General features: G+C 40.2%; 1 long non-coding RNA gene across 1 annotated transcript; it reads right to left on the bottom strand.

Annotated features, from left to right (window-relative positions):
• Window positions 1-8,232: 8,232 nt before the first annotated feature.
• Window positions 8,233-9,510, bottom strand: LOC117816862. The gene is made up of 4 exons (XR_004632038.1): window positions 9,400-9,510; window positions 8,575-8,675; window positions 8,398-8,501; window positions 8,233-8,319 (listed from the first exon to the last, which is right to left on the bottom strand). It is a non-coding gene; the product is annotated as an uncharacterized LOC117816862 (long non-coding RNA).
• Window positions 9,511-11,810: the final 2,300 nt, after the last annotated feature.

The following is an 11,810-nucleotide window of genomic DNA, read 5'->3' as shown; positions in this document are numbered from 1 at the left end:
TAGGTTTAGGGTTAGGGTTATGATTAGGGTTAGGATTAGGGTTAGTGTTATGATTAGGGTTAGGGTTAGGGTTAGGGTTATGATTAGGGTTAGGGTTAGGGTTATGATTAGGGTTAGGATTAGGGTTAGGGTTAGGGTTGTAATTAGGGTTAGGGTTAGGGTTATGATTAGGGTTAGGGTTATGATTAGGGTTAGGGTTATGATTAGGGTAAGGGTTATGATCGTAATTAGGGTTAGGGTTAGGGTTATGATTAGGGTTAGGGTTATGATTAGGGTTAGGGTTAGGGTTATGATTAGGGTAAGGGTTAGGGTCATGATTAGGGTTAGGGTTAGGGTTTTGATTAGGGTTAGGGTTCAGATTAGGGTTAGGGTTAGGGTTGTAATTAGGGTTAGGGTTATGATTAGGGTTAGGATTAGGGTTAGGGTTATGATTAGGGTTAGGGTTAGGGTTATGATTAGGGTTAGGGTTAGGATTAGGGTTTTGATTAGGGTTAGGTTTCAGATTAGGGTTAGGGTTAGATTTCGGTTAGGGTTTTGGGGTTAGAACCAGAACCAAACTCATGCAAACAGAACAAGAACCAAACTCAAGCAAACAGAACCAGAACCAAACTCAAGCCAACAGAACCAGAACAAAGTCAAATAAACAGAATCAGAACCAAACTCAAGCAAACTGAACCAGAACCGAAACAGAACCAAACCAGAACCAAACCAGAACCGAACCAGAACTGAACCAGAACTGAAACAGAACCGAACCAGAACCGAACCATAACTGATCCAGAACTGTACCGAACCAGAACCGAAACCAGAACCGAAACCAGAACTGAAACCAGAACTGAACCAAAACTAGAGCCGAACCAGAAACGAACCCATAGCCGAGACCAGACCAGAACCGAACCAGAACCGAACCAGAACCGAACCAGAACCGAACCAGAACCGAACAGAACCAGAACCGAACCAGAACCGAAACAGAACCAAACCAGAACCAAACCAGAACCTAACCAGAAATGAAACAGAACGGAACCATAACCGAACCATAACCGAACCATAACTGATCCAGAACCGTACCGAACCAGAACCGAAACCAGAACCGAAACCAGAACCGAAACCAGAACCGAAACCAGAACCGAAACCAGAACCAAAACCAGAACCGAACCAGAACCGTACCAAACAAGAACCGAACCAGAACCGAACCCATAACCGAGACCAGAACCGAACCAGAACCAAACCAGAACCAAACCAGAACCGAACCGAACCAGAACCGAACCAGAACTGAACCAGAACCGAACCAGAACTGAAACAGAATGAAAACAGAACCTAACCATAACCGATCCAGAACCGAACCAAACCAGAACCGAACCAGAACTGAACCGAACCGAACCAGAACCGAACCGAACCAGAACCGAACCAGAATGAAAACAGAACCTAACCATAACCGATCCAGAACCGAACCAAACCAGAACCGAAACAGAACCAAACCAGAACCAAACCAGAACCTAACCAGAAATGAAACAGAACGGAACCAGAACCGAACCATAACCGAACCATAACTGATCCAGAACCGTACCGAACCAGAACCGAAACCAGAACCGAAACCAGAACCGAAACCAGAACCGAAACCAGAACCAAAACCAGAACCGAACCAGAACCGTACCAAACAAGAACCGAACCAGAACCGAACCCATAACCGAGACCAGAACCGAACCAGAACCAAACCAGAACCGAACAGAACCAGAACCGAACCAGAACTGAACCAGAACCGAACCAGAACTGAAACAGAATGAAAACAGAACCTAACCATAACCGATCCAGAACCGAACCAAACCAGAACCGAACCAGAACTGAACCGAACCGAACCAGAACCGAACCGAACCAGATCCGAACCAGAATGAAAACAGAACCTAACCATAACCGATCCAGAACCGAACCAAACCAGAACCGAACCAGAACTGAACCGAACCAGAACCGAACCAGAACCAAACTCAAGCAAAAAGAACCAGAACCAGAACCAAACTCAAGCAAACATTATTAATGTCCTCAGCTTGGATTGGCTGATCCGATTTCCCCTCTCAGTGAGTATTTGCCCTGTCTTTGAGAAGACTCTCTTGGAAGGAACAGATGAAGCCACGATACACAGCCTCCCCTTCATCACCTATATCCTATATCCTCATGTGAATGGCCGCATGGCCGCCATGCTGACCAATCAAAACAAAGTTCTGCTGTGAGCAGGGCTGGGGCTGAGCACTGTGAGAGCTAAGCAGCGAAAGGAAAAACTGGGAGCCCGCTCTCTCCCTAGGGTTAGGGGTTATGATTAGGGTTAGGGTTATGATAAGGGTTAGGGTTAGGGTTATGATTATGGTTAAGGTAATGATTAGGGTTAGATTTAGGTTTAGGGTTATGATTAGGGTTATAATTAGGGTTAGAGTTATGATTAGGGTTAGGGTTAGGGTATGTGATTGGGGTGAAATATTTCACACCGTTGCAAAGAAACAATTAGTATTTGACAATTCTGACTCCTCTTAGCCTCCACTTTGACTGCCGGGTTAAATTGACCCACGAACAGCATCTATGTAATATAAACATGCAGGGGGGGTGCAAATATGTGAAAGGAACAATTTTTATTTATGTGTTGATAATGCTAATTAAGGCAAGTAGAGTATACTGAAAAAACACTTTGAAACTTTTTTTTTTTTTTACTTTGAAAAGTGTAAATCTGACCCTGAAAATAACAGGAGGGTTAAATCTTGAATTGACTGTACCCACCTCTGATTGTGTTGTATTGTATTGTACTGTATGTTTGGTATCAAATCTAAGTGTTTCATACCATATTGAATGATGCTGTATTGCACTTTATTGTACTGTATTGTACCATACCATATGTATCATATTATCACATCAAACTTTACCGGTCCATATTGCTCTGTATTGCACTTTATCATAAGATATTGTACTATACCATACTGTTTTTCATAATGTGCTGTACCATTTCATACTGTATCACACTGTACCATACCATATCACGCTGTATCACACTGTATCATATCACATCCTATTGCAATGTTTAAGGAGTTCTGTATTAAATTCACACCAGGTGATCATAAATACCCAATCCTGCTCCATTCATACTCACTTTGATCTGCACTTACTAATGAAAAAAAGTGTTTGAGGGGTCTTAAATGTTAGAGAGTTATAGTGTGTTTATAGACTTCTCTTATTAAGTAGAGCCATGTCTTTCATCTTACTTTTTTCTGTCTTTTTATCAGGCTGATCTGATGTCTGTCGTGGGGTTCTCCATCCAGATTCAAATAACAGTTACTCACTTGACACAAAAGAAAACAGCAGTTGTTCATCAAAAAAACACACAGTGACATTACCTGCTCAGTAACTTGGCTCAATTGCCAAGAGAGTGAAAACTGGCTCTCTTTTGAAGTGTGTAGCCCCTCCCACTGGGCGTTGGAAACTGCATAATTTTCCCAAACAATTATATTCCACTATTAAGGTTATTTCAAGGCGATTGACCTTACACACAATCAAAAGAGTAATGCAAAAATTTCCACAGGCATGTTCCTTAATCCTCACCTAATTCAAACACATAATTTAAACACGGTCACGTGGCCATTTTTGGCCGCCATACATCATATAGGGTGCGCACCAAATGCGCCCGGTTTGCGCATTCCGGACACGACCTGGTTGAGCTCGAGCCGGTAAGTGCAGCAACCCACAGACAAAGACAATCTGTGTTTTGAACAATGTTAGAGCTTCAAAGTGTGCACCCAGAGAAACTCTGAAGGGAGAGGGAAAAGGAATGAAGTGCTGTAAAGAAAAGGGAAAAGTTTGGTGTGTGTCAGTGTGTGTGTGTGTGTGTGTGTGTGTGTGTGTGTGTGTGCGTGTGTGTGTGTGTGTGTGTGTGTGTGTGTGTGTGTGTGTGTGTGTGTTTGTTTGTTGGTGTCAGTGCCACTGCCACTCTGTCACAATGTCAAGCAAGGACCTGTAGTAAAAAAATCACACAATGCATGGGAAACTTTGTCATACATATTTTACTGATTGAAGCATTCATGATTTGAAATTCTGGAAAGTTACAACTTTTTTAGACCAAACCAGAAAAAGTGAGGGCTTATTGATAGTTTGGTGCACTATCTGTTCAAACTAACTCAAACTGCGTCCAACAAATAGATAATCTGATGATGAGACTTAACAGGATTCTTTAGCACAACAACAACAACCTGTAAACCTTTGTTACTGTAGCAGTATCTAAAGATTATGGCACTCAGTTGAGGCTTATACAGACAGTAAGTATTCCCATAATATACCCATATATAGGGAAGGTAAAGGCAAAAGAGAAATGAAAGGGTAACATTCTTAATAACAAATCAGGTCTTTTTTGGCATATTGTAGAGAAATTAAGCAGTTTTGAGGAGATACTGAAATAAGTATGTCACCTGTGTGTAAGCTCATAGTCCTTATAATTTTTGCTAATGATTGCTGCCCTTATTTCTAGAAAAGTACCGATTGACTGCTGCAGATGGTCACTTCTAAATAAAGAGCGGGACAAGAAGGACAAAAAAAGCTTTTTCTTAGCTTTGCAACATTTCATACAAGAGGTGCTGCTGGATGTGTTGGCCGTATCCTCACTTTCTCACCCTCATGAAAAGCTTTCTTTAATAGAGGCTCAACAATTTGCTTCCTTGATTTTATTAAAACCTCCTCTGTGAGGGTGTTTAGTCCGAACTCACACCCAAAAATGATGAAATATCTTTGATACCATAAAAAGTGAAAATGTCAAGAAGGAATTTATTAAAACTCCTCCCTGTAATAAACCATTAGATTTGACTTTTTCCTTCATTGATGTTTTATGAATGCTTTGAGACTGTTTCGTAAGACAACACCTGTGCCTGCAGTTACTCTGAAAATTGAGTTCTTAAGGTTTGGGCACCGGGCAGTTTCTGTGATTTTGATCTCATCAATTAATATGTAAGTTATATCTGAGCCCCATTAGTGGAATTGTTTTTCCATTTCATCACATATAACAAGAAAGGAGAACAGTGGAGAGCTATTACTGATGCAGTCACGCTCCCGTTGAATAAAGCAGCATTATGTTAGATATTTTGAAGAATTGATTCAGATTGAAAATTAAGTTTGGTATGGAAAATCTGGGATTTTTATAATTTTTTTTAATCAAACATGTATTTCCTTTTTGAAAATTGTATTTATGTCAACCACTGTTTGGCCTACACATCTTCAGAGGGAATGGTGCATACTTTGAAGGCTCTGTTCATTTTGACCTCTGCACTCACCAACATTTACCAAGAAATTATTTCCTCATTCTTCTTAGAGTTTGATGATGAAGAGCTTGTCTGACCTGCACAGAGTTCTGACCTCAACCTGTTCAAATCCATTTGAATGAACTGAAATGCGCCAGCTTGATTTATCAGCTAACATCAGTGAAAACCTCCTCTATGCACTTGTTGATAAATAGAAGCAAGCCCTTGCAGTCAGACAACAAATCCCTGCTACATCAGGATGGATTCTGATGTAAGTGCATGTTAATACACATCAACTTAGCAGCATTAGGCTGATATGGTGTGGTAAGTTAGTGTTGTTTCCACTGATGACAGCATTGTGTATTTGTTTGAGTGTTTGTTTGTTTACTTTACAAAACCCTCCTTTGTTCTGGTAGCTTGGAAACACCAGCACACTCAGATATAGCATGGCCCTGATCTCCTTTCAGCCCTTCATCTTTGCGTACAATCACACACAAACACACAATACCTCTCCCTTTTCAACACACAGCAAACAAAGACTCACTTTCTCCCCTCTGTGTCTCCTGTACACACCAGTGTAAAGAGCCCTGTTCTGTGGTAAGATGACCATCTGCTGACTGATACCATCCTTATTTTGGAAAGATCTGCTTCCTTAACGCCACACCTCTTACAATACAACTCCTGTCTAACCCCCTGATAGGCCATCTCTGCAGTGATAGTTACTAAGCAACAGCAGCCAAAACATCCTCTCCCTGGTGTCAAAATGTGGTGACCCCTGAGATACAGCAGTGTGCATGTGCACAAACACAGAGATGTATTGTGGAGGCATACAGCATAGATTCAGACAGATACTGCAGAGTATGACCTGATTTAACACAGAGCTGAAAGTTAGACCTACAAGAGAACATACCCGGCTCAGCGTGACGGTTTAACTAATTCAAATAGAGAAAGAAATAAAGGTGCAAATAAAATATCTATTGATTCCATGTAGGTCTCAGAAATTAAAAGTAGTTGCTTAGTTCTTTTCGCACCTGCACAGCACTGAAAATTTCCTGACATTGTCTAGTTGGGATGCAACAATTTTTTTTCACCCTGGCTATATCTGACTGTTTTTCATGCCAGCCCCCCCAGTAATATGTCCATGAGACGTCAGGGTGAGCAGATGTGTGAAAGAAGGACAAATGCCATGAGAGAGTGGGCAGGGCAATGACATTATTAATTGAATTACTTTATCTGCTAATACTCTCCACCACTGTAAAACATGCAGGCCTGAAATTATCTGGAAAATGTTAGAATTGCATGTGTGAACAGAGCTATGGACAAAAAGTCAAGTCAAGTTAATGTTTAACACTTCAACAAAATATCAATATATACTGTCTTGGGTGATAAATTATCCATACACTGGTGTGATATATTGGTATTGGACAGGTTATTGCACTTTCAACTGGTTTCCTTGCTAGTTTGACTTATTGAGTCACTTCTTCATGACTCCTGGCAGTCATGAATGAGGGTTACATGAACGGCCACAGAAGAAATGGACAGTAAGATAACAGAAGAAGAAGGCAGCAGGATAATGTCAGAGGTCAATTAATCGAATGCTCTCACGTCTGCAGAGAGAGGGAGATGCCCTCATAGCAATGTCTTGACCTCACCTGCCAGAGTCCTATACCTTAGTGACAAGTACTGCCAGTTTATTGACAAGTGAGAAATGTTTATGTGCTGCAAATTGTACAAGTATTACACCCGTGCTCATATGGTGGAACATTTACTGAGGGCTACAGAGAAAAGAAGCTAACTGAAAAAGACCCAAATGTCGTTATTGACATAATGGCAGATAAGACTGTAGCTGTTAGCCATACAGGTTAACACAAAGACAAGTGTGTTGTGTTTAAAAATGTAAGCATAAACTGGGAACAGATACATAATCTTAGATTGGTGTATTTTCTAATGTGCCATTCTTTTTAAGAGATGTGTCATTTTACACCAATTATACAGTCGTTCTTGTAGTACTTAATCACAGCAATGACAGCTTTAACTTTTGAGTATTATTGTGTTGCAGACATACACATTTTCAAACTGTTTTAAGAATAAAAAGTATAGCTACTCATAAAATAAATATGATTGCAGTTAAGAGCTATTTAAGCTCCAATTTTCAAAACTTTTTCATCAGTCCTCAAACCAGAAAACACAGGCATACATATACACACACAAAAACAAATTCAAAAAACTCTACAAACAAAAAAAAAAAACCTGACCATCTGAGAGTCGTTAAAATGCTTGTTACACTTTCCTGAGAAAAAAAAGGATTAGGTAACGAGTGAAGAGAACAACTGTGTGAATGTTAGAACATAGCATGCTGTGGAACAGCTGCTACTGCTGCATTAATTCATTGTTAAAAGGGTTAATGGCTCCCCCTGCACACACACAAACAGTAACAGATAAAACCCACAATTAAACTCCCACTAATAACACACACATACTCTCTCTCTCTCTCACACACACACACACACACACACACACACACACACACACACACACACACACACACACACACACACACACACACACACACACACCTGTATGCAGCAGGAAGATGGAGATACATATGTACTTATAACTCACCCATGTAAGCTTCAAACACCCACTCCAACCTGTTGTGTTTGTAGCTGTTTCCAAGGCAACTCTTTGATCCTGTTGCACATTCATTGTTGCACCTGGGACTGACTTTGATCAGATTACAGTCACAGAGGTGCTGTTGCATTATTCTTTACCTGTTCCTCCGGAGTCTGGCCATGTTGTATTACATCATTGTAACATTTGCAACCTGGTCATGTAAAATGACACACATCTCACCTTTAACCTTTCCCCCTCTTACTTCTTTGAATGACTTCCTCTTATCCCATGCAGCAGGGAAGTATTTCTGTCAAACTGCTCCAGCAAAGTCATCATGTCAAACCAAAAACCTCAAGTATCACCACAAAAATGTTGTTTATTTCTTTGTTTTAAGTCGGTCTAGATGCAGTTTCAAAGACTTCCCCGTCCTGCCAAGTAAAAACATCCGCTGTAAACAGAGAGAGTCACATTTCTCATTATTTGATTCTGCAGGATGGAACGAAACACAGATAGAACATGAAGCGACCTGCATGTTTGCTGTAGGTAAGACAGAGCGGCCACGAGGCAACTGGGATCAACAGTTTTCAGAATCCTTTGGCGTGGTCGTCATGAAGCTTTGTCGACCTCCCACTGTGAGAGAGTTGGCATGTCACCCTACACTTGATCTCATCCATGTTTGCTGTAATTTCAGTCTCATACTTACAGGATGTCCTGGCTATATATTTTTTGATGCTCTGCTTGTGCAATATGTTGGAGACTAGTTCTGACCCCAGGTGCAGACTCCATGTCAACTGGTTGCTTGCTCTTAAATCAAAGAAAAAGGAAATCTTTAAAAACTGTGAAATTATTATAAGTTTGATTTTACCCCAATTTTCATAAACAATATAGAGAGGTCCAAAGAAATAAATGGCCTTGAGTTTAAATGCACCAGAACTGGATTGTTACTGAGACTCTGGACGGTAATCTTTGCAAAGATTGGTCGTGAATTTCTGTGATTTTATTCTCATGTGGTTTTCCCCAGTATTTTCTGTGAAGGTCAGCAGCCTGAAGATTTATCATTGTTCTGTTTGGACTGAGTCAAGTCCTCTCAGTTTTGCATTATCATGTTTCTTGGCTTTATGATTGACTGCTGCAGTCACTTCTGTAGTTTTCAGTGAAACCCCTCACCCTTACTCACCTCTCTTCTTCTTCATATTTTCCTTTTCCTTCTGCCTTTTAACCTTTATGCACAGTATGCAGCGTTTATCGCCTCAATTAGTTGATTGGACACAGTTAACCTCACTGCCTGACCGAATTTCCCTCCTCGGGATGCATTAAGTATTTCTGATTCTGATTCTGATTGCTGCTGTTATTCCTGTTGAGGTCCTTTTGCATCCAGTCTCCCCTTTGAGCCATAGTCTTTATGTCTTAAGTGCACATGTTTTTTGTCACAATGGGGAAAAATGGTGGGAGGACGCGTGCAGATTGTGAAGCAAACAAAGATTTAATAAACAAAAGACCAAAAATAAAAGGTTAAACAAAAACGTACTTAATTCAAATGCCACAGGTAAAAACAAGAGCACTGGGAACACAGGAAGACGTAGCAAGACTCAGGGTATACATTCCCAGGAAGACACACAGAGAAGACGCACAGGGAGAGATATTCACAATGAACTGACAACACAAGGGAGGAAACACAGGGACAAATTACACATGATGTAACGAGCAATCGATAGACACAGGTGTGACAACGAGACACAGGTGAAACTTTCAATCAGGGTGCAATCAAACTGGAGGGAAACTGGAGATGAGTAAGTAAACCTAAAGATACGCAGGGGGCTAGAACTATGAAATAAAACAGGAAACACAATAGACTAAAACAGAAACACCATTGAAGATACACACAAACATAAAACATAATCAATACAGGAGGAAAATTCCAGCAAAACACAGACTAAACAAAGCAGCTTATGACAGTTTAGTTATTTATACTATGGGGATGCAAAGTAAATAGCAATTTCATCCTTATTGCAATATGAGCATCCACTATAAACACTAATTGTATCACAGTGAATTACAGAAAGATAATTGATGCAGACAAGAAATGCTTGGTTTACCTGTTGGATAAAAGCCTCGGTGTCATGCTTTCACACTATTCTCATGCAGTCAGGTGAAGCTGAAGCGTCCCTCAGATACTTGGTGCCAATTTAGTGGTAAAAAAACAACCGTTTGGATTTACTGTGATTTCAGGAGGGACATCTTTTAACACTGGTGTTGTGTAAAACATCCAGAACAGCAGACAGACAATATGCATATTATTGCTTATCACCCTCTCTAATTGTTTTCACTTTTTGTATCATTAACGCAATATTGAACAGCGAATCACACACTCCTTATTTTTCTTACATTGTGCAGACCTGATATACTCAGTACAAATGTGGTCACCTTACTCTCCCATTTACTCCGTCACATTGTTCTCTCATTAGGTCATTTATTTATGTTTCTTCATTCTTCACATTTCATCCACTCATGTCAGCAGTTTGGCCTCTTTGATCGTGTTTTCATTATAATTTATGCTCTTTATAAATTCATTTACGCTCTCTCTCTCAGCTGTTTGTTTACTCCTGCTGCGTGACCAAACTTCAGAGTAAGTGTTTTTGTGTCAGCGCTGGCAGCTGTGCAATAAAACGAGTTCATAATGTGAACTTTAATGGAGAGGTACTTCATGAGCCATTTGTTTATATTACCTCAGCTCCGACAAAGGACAAACTTGGCCTGCAAGATTTCCTTAACTAATTGGACTAAATGTTCCCCTCGGCGGTGCGTTTTTGGATTAGTCGAGCCTCCGAGGAAAAACTATGACACACTCTTGGATTTATGTTATTTGTGTTTCTCTAATTGGGAATAAATCTGGTCAAAATCTTCTTACGTGTACCCACCCTGCCGCTTGAACTCTGAGTGCTTACATCTGGGTGTAATCTGTTATTTTTTCTTTGATGGCAACAATCAGTGGAATGATGAAACCGGAGAGGGAGCGCAGACAAAAGACATAAAAGAAGAGAAAAATGGGGGAATTTAAGAAGGTAAAAAGAGAAATAAACTGAGATAATGGGAAAATAAAACTTCTAAATGCAGATTGCTATAATGAGAGAAAGGAGCAAACAAAGGAAATGAGCTTAAGAATTACACAATTCATTTCCCTTACGCGGGATAGGAACAAAATCTGGAGCTTATTGTTCCTTCAATAGCAGCGATCAGTCACACATGATAAAAACACAAAGAAGAAACTCAATGAAACATGAAAACGTGTAACATTAACTCCTGATTACACATTACATCTGAATTTTCTGCTTGTAAGTGGATGAGGTTCATGCACCTGCAGCTGCCCATGATGCATTTAATCATTTAATTTGACTGCTGTCTCACAGAAGCACATGTGGTCATGCGTTTTCATGCTTCTCAATCACAACACAAACACATTTAGACCTTTGTTCATCCGGCCCTTTATTCCCTGCCCTGTCATGTTAACCGTTACAAGCTAGACTACTAATTAGCAAGAATTGCTCATGACCAAGTTACTTTGTTCTCCATCAGTCTGACTGCATGCATCTCTCTGTTCAGTTTGTATCTGTAATGTTGGAGGCAAAGGTTGTTAAAAGAGTGATCCAAACATAATGATTATGTCATTCTCCTTGAAAGATTTCTCAAAACGTGTTGACCATTACATCCTGTCTCACGATGACACAACCTCCTCTCTGTCAATCTTCAAACTACTTTCTGCACAAGGCGTCTTGCATAACCTTTGCAAGTCGTTTCTCAGTTTTGCATCACACAGCTCTGTCTTTTTACAGTCTTTGCTGTTAGGAAGGCAGTGTTTATCATTTTAGAATTCTTATTTGCATTTATTTTAAGATCTGGTTTCCATTTCCATCCATCCATCAAGACATAGCTTAAAGAAAT

Source organism: Notolabrus celidotus, chromosome 8 (assembly GCF_009762535.1).
Source record: "Notolabrus celidotus isolate fNotCel1 chromosome 8, fNotCel1.pri, whole genome shotgun sequence".
NCBI lineage: Eukaryota > Metazoa > Chordata > Actinopteri > Labriformes > Labridae > Notolabrus > Notolabrus celidotus.
The sequence above is the reverse complement of the archived record's forward strand: the minus strand, read 5'-3'. Positions and strand labels throughout refer to the sequence as shown.